Source organism: Dipodomys merriami, unplaced genomic scaffold (genome assembly GCF_024711535.1).
Source record: "Dipodomys merriami isolate MVZ:Mamm:240054 unplaced genomic scaffold, mDipMer1.0.p SCAF_302, whole genome shotgun sequence".
NCBI classification, from domain to species: Eukaryota; Metazoa; Chordata; class Mammalia; order Rodentia; family Heteromyidae; genus Dipodomys; species Dipodomys merriami.
The window spans coordinates 145,081-158,310 of NW_027204516.1; the positions used below are offsets into that span (position 1 = coordinate 145,081).

The 13,230-nt window shown below is 33.7% G+C and overlaps 1 pseudogene; it reads left to right on the top strand.

The window, feature by feature from the left end:
* Positions 1–1,834: 1,834 nt before the first annotated feature.
* LOC138840848 (U6 spliceosomal RNA) lies at positions 1,835–1,931 on the top strand (annotated as a pseudogene).
* Positions 1,932–13,230: the final 11,299 nt, after the last annotated feature.

Here is a 13,230-nt window from a genome sequence, read left to right on the forward strand (position 1 = left end):
AAGGATCTTCTCAATTAATGTTTTCCTGAATTATATTTGACCTCTATGTCAAGTATTCCTAGCATTGGTAGACAATTATGAATCTATCGTTCCAGGAACTATTTTTTGGCCTGATGATGTTGGACTGAAATCATTTATTAATCATTAGGAGAGGGGTATTACAAATAATCTTGTGACATTTGTGATCTTTTTCACTCATATTGGATGGTCATCTGAAAATTGAAAGTTTGAATTACTGTACTTTCACATTTTGTGATTTCATCTTGCATTTTAGGTTGCCTTGCATTTCCCAAATTGCTTACTGCTAATTCCTGCATTTCAAGGAATTGGGGCCCTGAAATATAGGAAATGAGAAATTGAGATGGGTCTTCAATTACTTTCTGCTGGCATGTTGCATGGGCCTAGGTGAGAACTCTTGCCCTAGTTATGTGATGATGCGGATAACTGGGACCTGGGATCCTAGGACCCATGGATCCTGTAGAAGAATAATAGCTTTTATATATCATATCAATAAAATTTGAGTATAATCAGTAGGAATGCTTCAGAAATATGGAGAAAAACAGTTTGGGACAAGCGAGTTAAAACAATAAACATCTGCAGAGTAAAATCCCTTATAGATTAGAGGAAAACAACATTGTTTTTGTTTTTTTTTTTTACCATGTGAATTCAGAAACCAAGAACACTTAGAAGGTATCACAAGTTTATACCGAAAACATTGCATTGATACTTTTTATATTCTAATATATATTCTAATCCTGATTATTTATATTCCAATCTATTTATTGGAATAAATATCAATTAATTTGTCAAATTATAATTAATTCTAGTAAAATTCACTGTGTGAAATATAAAATCAGCATATATAAATATAAAATATATAATTATATATAATATATGAAAATGTTTTGCATTGTTCTGTTGTGGTTATGGTATCAAAGGCAACTGTTTGAAAGTATTATTCCATTACCTCTACCTCAGTGTTTGGTAGAATTAGAACTAAAGCATTACCATTCGGAGATGTACAGCCTAGAGACAAGAAGAAACACTGTGATTAAAACATTACCAAATTAAGGCCTAATAACAAGAAGAAACATATGGACTTCTCCTGGCACTATGGAATATATTTGGTGATAGAAAATCAGTGGTGTAAGTTTCTGCCTGGTTGGATGGTAGACAGGCCAGGGCATTAGGGAATCATGCATATGAATAATTTTTCACCTTCTAGGCTTTAGCTACTTTTGAAATAGTAGGGTGTAATAAACAATTATATTTTGAAAAAAGACCTTCTAGTCTGAACATTTCTGTCTGAACTGTTCGTCTCTCTATGATCCCTTGTAACTAAGATTAGTTTTGCTCCAGTAAGACAATCTATGCTATCAGGGTAAGATATTCTGGTTGGTCTGTTCCTACATGGAGCAAGGGTATAGGGTCAGGGAGACATTTGTGCCAGTAAGCCTTTATTTGGGAAATTTTATGCTACTGAAGTTTAGAAGTAGCTCTTAAGTAAGGCTTACTTTGAATGCATTAGCTCCACAAAGCTCAATCAGTTGAGAAACAAGTATTTGAAAAGCCATCACCTTTGGACCTAGCTATAAAGGCTTCAAAGTATGATCAAATTTCAAACGAAAAAGACTTAAAATAATCATTGACAAAAATTACAAATGTGAGCAATCGAAGAAAAAATATGTTTTTTCCACCATACACAGAATTTTACAGAAATAATATGAATAGAAATTTTGGGAACAATAAGGTTTCCTTGTTACAAATAGGCAACCAAGGATATATGCCTGTCTTAAGATTGCATTATTAACTATTTAAATTTACAGGATACTACATGCTTCAGCAGCACGTCTACCCAAATTACAATACAGAGTTTTACATGGTTCTTGTACAAGGATGATATGAAAATTTGTGAAGTATTCCATATTTTTCATTCTTCAGATGCAAGAAATTAAACAGTAATTTAAAAATTGAGTACAAATATACAAGTGTAATAATACATGTAATTAATAGAAATAAATGTTAGTTTGACATCAATGTATTCAATCTTCACCTTTTTAGAAAGGCCTTTACATAGCATAACTTTTATAAAATTTGAAATATGATAACATTGTCATTTTATCCCAAAGAAATAAAATTCTATAAGGACCTAGGAATTAAAGGAATCTTAAACTGTTTCTATATGGAATGCAATCTGAAAGGTCACATTTATTAATTAATTTATTATTATTGTAAAACAATGTTGAATTCAAAGTATTGTATCTAGGAGAGAATGAAATAGATTATGGACATTATACAAACAGAATACTAAATATTTTAAAATACACTGCTTCAGAAAAGCACCAGAATTATCTTTAGTTTCTGTACTACTCATTTCAACAGATAACTTAAAATTATTTCTGATTAAAAAATCACAAAAATCATTATAGGTGTATAAAAACAACTCAAATATATTTTTATATCAAAGTCAGGCAGTTCACTTGGAAGAATACCATGGAATCCATGAATTTTTAAAGTAAGATATTGCTGCTGTATTGTAAAAATATTTTGTATGGACACCTAGGATGGACTGGCAATTTTGAAATTTAAGAAACTTACCCAAACCATTAGGATTTAGGAGAACAATTTCTACAGCCTTCTACAACTTCAAAGAGGTAGTGATACATAATTATTATTTTGGCAATATCAAATGCAGTTTCTTCCAAGTTGTGCTTCAGACCTGGTTTTATATAATGGTTCAACAGAAGGAGATCTAGCATAACTTTGCTATTTCTATTCTCAGCAGAAAGATGCAAGGGGCTCAAGAAGCCTTTAGTTTGGTCATTTGTATCAGCATCATGATGAAATAAAGAAGCCACTCTGGTATTATTCCATGTATAAGTACTGTGCAGGGTTGTCCAGACATTCATGATTATTGCATGAATATCTACCTTGAGCCACCAACTCATGGACAATATCTAAGTGCCCACTGTAGGCTTCTCGATGAAGAGGGGTATATTCATCGTTATCCCTAGCATTCACATGAGTGGCCTTTTTGGAAAGTAGTCTCTACACTGTAGTAAGGCGATTATTTTCGGCAGACCAAAGAAGAAATTTACATGAATCCTTCTCCATTTTTCTTTTGCAATTGATACCATTTCTTACTTTTTCATCTTGTTCCTCATCTTCATCAGAATTGCCTAGCCAGAGATTTTGAGTGCCAGTGAGAATGAGGTGTCCATGTATTTCTCCAATAGTTCACATTGGATGAACTGGTCAGAAAAATCCAGTAAATTTTCTGCATCTGTTTTTTTCACTATTATTTATTTTCTCCTTTTTAATTTTTACTATTCTAAATTATTCTAACTGGAGAGTAGGGAATTGGTAGAGAGCAGAGGAAAGATTTTCCTCCGTATTCAAAGGTACAGACTGAAAATGAGGACCAGTGGTGTCTTCATGTACAGCTTATTCTAGGAATGAGAAAATAGGAAATAATGCCTTCTATATAAATGAATTGGGAAATGGCAGAGCAGAAAGTGAAATGATGCAACCAAAAATATAAAAGCAAAATAAATTAGGATAATTATGGAACAATCATATTACCTATGAGAACCATGAAAGGGAGAGAGGAAGAGAGAGACAGATGTGAAATGATCTAGCTAACTACAAAATCCATCCCTCTGATCAATTTATAAAGAAAATAATTAAATTTTTTAAAAGAGATGGAAATAGAATTTAAGATCAGATGTCTCCATTGTTTTTAATTATATTTTTATTATCTTAAATACTTGGAAAATGGAATTTCCATTCAACAAATCAGTATTTTTTTAAGTATAATGGATCTTTATATAACTTTTCCACACCCTTCCAAACCTCACCCCACTTTAATTTTTTCTAGTTTCATACTATCTGCATTGAATATTATACCTTCACTCTCTTCCTCCATAACTCTCTTTATTCCTTCCTTTTGACTTCCCCTCACATCTTCCAAGTGATAGTTTCCTGATATATATTTTGTTGGATTAAAACTTCAATTTTATAAGAAATTACACCTTTGAAATACTCCTCTGCAAATAGCACGCTTTGGTTAATATATTTGTGTAAACCTGTATAAAGTTCTAGCTTCCAAATATGAGACAAAACATGGGTCCTTTGTGCATCTGGCTTAGTTCACTTAGTGACTTAGTTCACTTAATATATTTTTAGATCTATCCATTTCGTTGCAAATAATGTAACAGGCTTCAGAATGGATGGGTGCAATCAATTGTGTATATGTGCCAAACTTTTTCTAACCATCACTCGGCCAAAGGGTATCTGGGTTGTTTCCGTAACTTGGCTATGGTGAATAATGCAGCAGTGAACATGGTTGTGAAAGTGATTTTATTGTAATCTTTTGGTAGAATTCATCACTACCTTTATGGGAGCAATCCTCTAGCCAGTTTTCCAGAATAAGAACATCCCTCCCTTCATCTTCATCACAATGTATTGCAAGTCCTCAAAAACACACTTCCCCCTACAGGTCTAAATAAGCTAAAACCACATTGTTCCCATATTTTTTCAATACATTATTTCATAATTGTACATATAATTTAGTGAGAACCATCTATGTACTTTCCTAATGTGGGAATGAGGGACATCACAGAGTAAAAGTAAGAAGTATGCAATTGAATTAGCTATTATCACATTTAATATAATTTTCAGCTCCAATTCATAGCCTCACATAATATTATTTTAATCTTTATTTGATTACTTCATCTAACCTGTAAATTATAACAGGTGAGTTAAAAGCAAAGGCAAAAATTGTGGTTTGATTTTGACACTCATGTGTGAGGTTGCACAACATGGGCAAACAGATGGATTGGAATTAATAGCTCTTATCTATTTTGTTAACGTACAGATAATTTTCCCAAACTGATTTTTGCAATTCGTATTCCATTCAACAACAAGAAACATGTGGTCATTTCCTTTGTTTTGCTCCTTATTAACTTTTGTCTCCATTTTATTTTATAATGGATGATTTCATAAACCTACTGTAGATACAAAAATATGTTAAGATATTTCTATCTGTATGCATTGTTATATACATACACACATATATTACACAGGTTATAATGATAATGAATAACTTCAGTAACTGTACAGTTTACTAAATTATTAAAACTATCGACGGCTCATGCCTGGCATCCTGGTTACTCGGGAGGCTGAGATCTGATGATCATGGTTTGAAGTCATCCTGGGCAGTAATGTCCAGGAGCCTCTTATCACCAAACAATCAATAGAAAATCAGAATTGGAACTGTGGCTCAAAGTAGTAGAGTGGTAGCCTTGAGAGAAAATTTTCAGGGACATCATCAAGGCTCTTAGTTCAAGAAGTACAAACTACCCAAATAAAATCTATTTAATTTACACCTGTGTAAGTAAAGTATGTCCATCACCCAAATGTACAACCATGCTCATTTGCCAGGTAACTGTTTTTTCTGAAGTACCAGAAAATATTTTCACTTAAGTTAAAAGCATTGCACCATGGGTTCATTCTATCTCGCTCATGCATTTTCCACTCAAATATTCAAATCTTACAATTATTCCAATTATTTAAAATCATAGTTTTTTACTTTAATGCCCATAATATTAGAGTTTGAATTGAGTGTCTTGTGCCCCATAAGTGGGTGTTCTTACCACTTTGTCATGTCTCCAGCCCTAAATTATCTTGATTATTTTTCAGATACTTGTATATGATCTTGAGCTCAGTCCACATTATGTTATTCTTCCTGGAATTTAGAATATCAGGTGCATGGCATTGTGTACACATCTTTGTCCAGTCTGGGCTTTAACCTCTATCCTCACAAGAGTAGACTCCCATGTAGTCAGGATTTTCATAAGCTTGTCATACCTGATTTTTTTAAGTCTTTGCATTTCCTGCAGGTTCTTCAGTACTTAATTAATTTGTTTTCTTGGGTTGTTTTGTTTCATTTGAATGTATGTGTCGAGTTGTTCCTCACTTTTCCTTTTGTTTCTTTCAATCAAGTTCATTCCTAAAGTTCTGAGAAACCAATTCTTCTTTTTCACGATAGTCAAGGTGAACATGATTCATTCCAAAGCAATTTCAGTAATATTTAAACACCTTCATATCTATGAATGGTATATAAATGATAAGTGCTGCAAAGGGTCTTTTTATTTGCACAGCAGTCTTTGTCATACACAGACAGATCATGAAATATAAGAAGATATTAAAACTACAGATGCTAGCAAGGAGAAGAAAACCTATTATTAATTGTTTGAAAGAGGCTTCCCGTCTAGTGAAAGAAATACGTTGCTTGATGCAGGATTTCACAAAATTATATTGGTTGGACCAAGCTAAACAATCATCTAATTCTACAGAATTGAGGGAGATAAATCGAACTTCTGAATAATTTACATTTGGTTCAAATAAAAGCATGCTTCCAAAAAGAGAGTTCACTTTAGAGAAACATGATGAGTTGTATGTAAGTAGGTGCTTAGCTGATTTTGTTAATTTGTAAACTAATACAGGGAAATAGATTACAACACCGTAAAAAAAGAACTTTGCATTGAAATACTCATTTGTGTGTGTGTGTGTGTGTGTGTGTGTGTACACATGCACGCGTATACATGCACGTGCATTTGCAAGTGCTCATTCATTCATTCATCATTCCTGAGGCTTGAAAGTGACTGGGCACTCTCCCTAATCTTCTGTGACCAAGGATAGTGGTTTACCACTAGAGCCATTGTTCCACTTCTGTTTTTTTTTTTTTTTTGGAGATAATCACATTTATTTTCATGATTGGACTGGCTTTGAATAGTGGTCTTCATATCTCAGCCTCCTGAGTAGCTAGCTAAGCTTATTCAGCCTCTAAGTAGCTAGTTAAAATTGGGCCTGTCCTTTATGTTTCACTGATCTTTTATTCTTGTCCTGAGGTTTTCACATGACTAAGTCATATATATGTGTAGTTGCTTTAAAAAAAAATAGTCTTACTGCGTGGCACCAGGGGCTCCCATCTGAACTCTTAATTATTGAGGAGGCTTGAGAACAGAACCCAGGCCAAAAGTTTAGTGGACTTCCTTCTCTATTTATTGCTGGGTGCATTGGATTATTTCCACCATCCTGCACTATCTACAGAATAAAATTGGAAGGACTACAGAATCCAGGCCAACCAAGGTAGGAATCTAGACAAGTTGGTGTGCAACTCTTATGCCATTGATAATGGGAAGGCTAAAAAGACAGATCAGGAGCATGTTCTTGTGGAAAGGGAACCCTTATCCTAAAATTAACCACTGATATGACACCAATTTAACAAAAATAATACCCCAAGTTGAACACAATTTCCAACAACCAAAATAGGTATAAACATTAACATCCAAAACTTAGTAGAATCTACTCTTTGTTCTAATATCAGCTTCATCCCAGTTTCATATGATGTGACAGAATAGTTTCTTCATTAAACTTACTATATATTTTAAAAGACCTAGAAAATTCCTTCTCACTTATAAAGTGCAAACGAATGGCAAATTGCCTCATTTCTTACATATTTGATTACCACTATAAATTCATCTTTTGATTATTATTAATAGTAATATATTCTGATTTATTACTTTACTTTGTAACATTTTTAAACTTTTGGCTTCTCTGCTGAAGTTGAAGTATTTAAATAGTATCATCAAATTATATTACTTGGGTAATTAGGGAAGTTTTCTAAAAAGTTTTTAACCAATGGCTTCTAGTAATTCTGGTGGGGTTTTTTTGTTTTTGTTTTTTTTTTTGGGGGGGGTCCAGTCGTGGAACCTGAACTCTGGGACTTCGCCCTGTCCCTCAAGGCTAGCTCAAGGCTAGCATTTGACCACTTGAGCCACAGCGGCACTTCCAGCTTTTTTTCTGTTTATGTGATGCTGAGGAATCAAACCCAGGGCCTCAAGCATGCAAGGCAAGCACACAACCACTGAGCCAACTTCCTAGCTCCCTACGAATTCTTAATTGGTATATTGATTAGTTCATTTTTAATTTCAATTTAATTCTACTGTAAAGGTAATGTAGAGAGGGGATACAGTAACATAAGTAAGATAATGAGTACATTTATGATGGAAGGAACATTGTTATCTCTTCCATTGAATTTTTGCACACTCAAAAAAAACTACTGATGTTTTTCCTGTCGCTATTGACCAATGGGTATATTTCTTTCTTTGTTCATGCATTTTTTATTAAAAAATTGATATACAAAGGGTTTACAGTTAATTAAGTCAACTAAAGAGAACACTTCATTTTATTTTCTAAATTTCAAATTTTGAACTTATTTTGTTTGGTTTCTTTAGGGTAATTCTTTTTTCAGAGTTGGAGGATTTGTTAATTTAGTTTTGTATAATATTAACACATGTAAATTATTCAGATATATATTTTGCTTTCAAAATAGTTAACATGTGAATATGTAAAAATTATTTTCTTAAATTTTATATGGTTTGTGAATTTAAATAAATGTGTTTTCTTATAGTTCTAAACATATTTGTCCATGTAACAAATACTGTATTTTCAAGAAGCACATACTTTATTTAAAAAGGCTTTATTACCTGGTCACATTTTGGAAATATTTGTACGAGAATTAAAAAAAAAATGTTTGAGCTAGGCATAGTGATTTGTGGTTTCCATTTTCTAACTATTGTGGGAAGTGTAAATAGGGTTTGTAATTCGGAGAGACTGAGAAACTATGAGACCTTATCATAAAATTTCCAGAGTGAAATGATTAGAGATATAGCCATCCCTAGCAAGATATAGAGCACCTGGTTATCATATTCTAAATCTTGAGTTAAAACACTAGTAACATCAATCTTTTGTCAAAATAAAAGGACACATATTTCAAAATGTTTATTACTTAAAACTTTTTTTTTTACAAATTTCTCATTTCTTTTATTTCTTAATTTTCAATTTACTTAATATATAAGAATCCACTCCCAAATTACTCAAGCTAATTCAAAACTTTGGCAAATTACCAGAGTATAAAATTAACCCCCCAAAATCAATGGCTTTTCTGTATCCCAACAATGAGAAAAGTGTGGCTGAAATTAGGAAAGCAACTCCATTTGTGATAGCCCCACAAAAACTAAAATACCTAGGAATTACCTTAACCAAAGAAGTGAAGGACCTCTATGATGAAAACTTTAAAAACTTGAAAAAGGAAATCAAAACAGAACTTAGAAAGTTGCAAAAACTTCCATGCTCCTGGATTGGAAAGATTAACATCGTGAAAATGGCAATACTTCCCAAAGTTATCTACAAATTCAATGTGATACGTATCAAAATTCCAACCTCATTCTTCAAGGAAATAGAAGAGGCAATCAAAAAATTCATATGGAACAATAAAAGACCCCTAATTACATAAACGCTCCGCAACGGAAAGAACACACCTGGAGGAATAACAATACCAAATTTCAAACACTACTATAAAGACATAGAAATAAAAACAGTTCTTTACTGGCACAAGAACAGACCTCAGGACCAATGGAATAGCATTGAAAACCTAGTAATGAAACTTCAGACCTATAGCCATCTAATCTTAAATAAGGGAGCTTATAAAATAGAATGGAAGAAAGAGAGCCTCTTCAGTAAATGTTGCTGGAAAAAATAGGTTAAGTACTTGTAGAAAACTAAAGCTAGATCCATATATATCACCTTGAAGCAGAATCAACTCCAAATGGATCAAAGACATGGAGTCAAAGCAGACACTCTGAAAACATTACAGGATGGAATAGGAGAAACTCTAGGTCTCCTTGGCGCAGGCCAAAATTTTCTTAATAGAGACCCGGAAACACAACAAATCAAAGGAAGGTTGGACAAATGAGATTGCATGAAGTTGCAGACCTTCTGCATGGCAAAGGAAGTAGCTAGCAAGATCAATAGAAAGCCCACGGATTGGGAGAAGATCTTCAATAGCCATAAAACGGACAAGGGTCTCATATCTAAAATATACTTGGAACTCAAAAAATTAAACCCCCAACAACAAATCCTCAAACAAATAACTGCCCAATAATGAAGTGGGCTAAAGACTTAAAGAGAAACTTCTCTGAAGAAGAAAGAATGATGGCCAATAGACACATGAAGAAATGCTCAACCTCCCTAGCCATAAAAGAAATGCAAATCAAAACAACACTGAGATACCACCTCACCCCAGTTAGAATGGCAGACATCAAGAACTCTAATAAGAACAGATGCTGGAGGGGATGTGGACAGAAGAGAACCTTACTTCATTGGTGGTGGGAGTGTAAACTTGTTCAACCACTTTGGAAATTAATATGGAGGTTCCTCAAAAGACTTCACATAGAGCTCCCCTATGACCCAGCAATCCCACTTTTGGGCATTTACCCAAATATTTACAAACAAGACCACACTAAAGCTACCAGCACAACTATTTTACTGTAGCATTATTTACCATTGCTAAGATATGAAACCAACGCAGTTGCCCCTCAGTACATGAATGGATCAAGAAAATGTGGTATATATAAACAACGAAATTCTATGCCTCCATCAGAAAGAATGATATTGCCCCATTTGTTAGGAAATGGAAAGACTTGGAAAAAATTATATTATGTGAAGTAAGCCAAGCCCAAAAAACATAGGTTCCATTGTTTCCCTTATTTGCAATATCTCATATATATATGAGTCAAGCAGAAAAGGTCAGGTAAGGTGATGTTAGGAAAATGAACCCTTAGATATGTATTTAATTACTTTTTCTCTCATGCATTGCTTTCTAACGCATTTATAAGATTATTTCTTTGTTTCTTTGTATGTCCCTCCCCCACAGTGTAACCCCTGCTTTCACTGTATTTGATGTCCGTATAATTTGTGTGTGTGTGTGTGGGGGGAAACAAGTGGTTTAAATAAGGATACAGGTGGACCCATTGCAACAATGAGAAGTACAAGTTGTCATGTCGAAAACGAACTTTACAACTTTGGTGCAGCTGGGCTGGGGGAGGCTGGGAAGGGATGTGAAGGTAAAACAAAGGAGGAAGCTACAATGCTTGATAAGAAATGTACTCATTATCTTGCCCATGAAATTGTAGCCCTTCTTTACAATATGTTCACAATAAAAATAAAAATTTAAAAAAAAAGAATCCAAGAATCTTGTGACTATTTTATTTCTACTAAACTTTTAAATAGTATGAGCAATATTATGATTTCATATTTTAAAATACTTTTACTATTTGTGGTAATTTCCTCTGTTTAATATGATAATAACAAATGTGTGTATGTGGTGTGTGTGTGTGTGTGTTTATTTGTTATTTTGTGTGTGTGCTTTGGGTGTACTTTGTAATGCTTGGGAGATCACACAATTGCTTCACATATGTTAGGCCAATGTTTTACCTCTGAGCTATACTATCTAGTTATAATACAAATTGTATTTTAAATTATGACTTTGATTTTTTGGGGGGGTCCGGTCATGGGGCCTGAACTCTGGGCCTGGGCACTGTCCCTCAGCTCTTCAGCTCAAGGCTAGCGCTCTACCACTTGAGCCACAGCGCCACTTCCGGCTTTTTTTCTTTTTACTTATGTGGTGCTGAGAATCGAACCCATGGTCTCAGGCATGCAAGGCAAGTGCTCTACCACTGAGCCACCTTCCCATCCCCGAATTTCAAATTTTCATACCTAGTATGGTTTTTCAAAATTATGTATGATAAAATGTGATCCATCTTCTATCCACGTTAGCAATTGTTATTGTTATTCTTTCTCTTATTTATTTGGAAATTAATTAGATTCCTAGTACAGCTTCTTTACATTGTAACAGCTCTATACAATGCTTTATTTTCTATTTTATTTTTCCCATGTTATCTGACTTTCAGTCCAATCTATCAGGTGGATTAAAAAGAAACTAGATTCAGGACACTTTATTTTTCTCCTTCTCTTCTCTGAAGTCTTTCTGTTTTTTGAAACAATACCAATGACATACAGCTCCTCTGTGGTCCACCATTCTTCTCCCTCTCACTCTCTTCTGCAGTGAAGCTCAAGTAGTTATCATTCAGCTTTATTATGCTGTACTGCTATCTAAATCTTAACTCATTCCTAAATGAGACTGCATTGAGCAGTCTCTAAGACATTTTCTATATATAATATCAGGGGTTTGTATTTTCACAAGGTGTGAAATATGAATGACTATCAAATACTTAGTTATCTCTGTAGAACATTGGTCCACCTGCTCAATAATCTCATATGTAAATTCAAGGAATACAGGTCAGTCAGAGAAATCTTGTAAAATGGTGTAGCTTGAGCCTTCATACTAGTTTTGAATAGTATTACCATGTTTAGTAGTGAAGACAACATAGTTCTACTATAAGAACAGACACATAGAAGAAGGTAACAGATATTTCAAAAATAAATTCTTAGTTTTATGATCCACAGATTTTGAAAAGGATGCTATGACTTTATGAAATAAAAACAGAAACTTAAATGGTTGTATTGGCACTATTGCCTCTCTAGATTTAAAGAATGATCTTAGACTACTACCTCAATCCATTGTTTGTTTGTATGTCTGCTGGTCATGGGGTTTGAACTCTGGGCTTGGGCGCTGTCCATGTGCTCTTCAGCTCAAGGTGAGCACTCTACCACTTGAGCAACAGCAAAAACTTCCAGTTTTCTAGTGGTTTATTGGAGATAACAGTCTCATGGCCTTTCTTGCCAAGGCTGCCTTTAAACCACGATCCTCAGATCTCAGCCTCCTGAGTAGCTAGGATTACAGGAATGAGCCACCGGTACATGGCCTACCTCAAACCTTATAAAGAATGATTATCAAACTAAATGTGAATTGTAAAAACCTATAAAAATTAAATGTAAAAATTCATGACATTGATCAGTAAAGGTTTCTAAAAATTTGACATGGAAAACATTAGGGGCTAAAGAAAAGAAAGAAGTGGATTATATCAAGTGATAACGTTTCATAAATCAAGGGACAGTCTAACAGAAATGAAAACATATCCAACAGAGGGCACAGATTTGTTAATGCTACAATGTTAATGCTACAGTGATTCTGAAACTTTATTTTTCTATCTTCTAATTCTATATAAATTTTTTCCTGAATATTTCTTTAAATAACATATGTAATTTAATAGTCAATAGGAGGAACATATGAAATAAGCTCCTCTTTAGTGTCTAAGAAATAATAAAAAGAAAACTCACTAGTATGACCATAATATAAAAAGAGGACCCAAAATATAGTAATGCATTTGTGGATAAATTGATATACTTCTCATAGTGATCGAT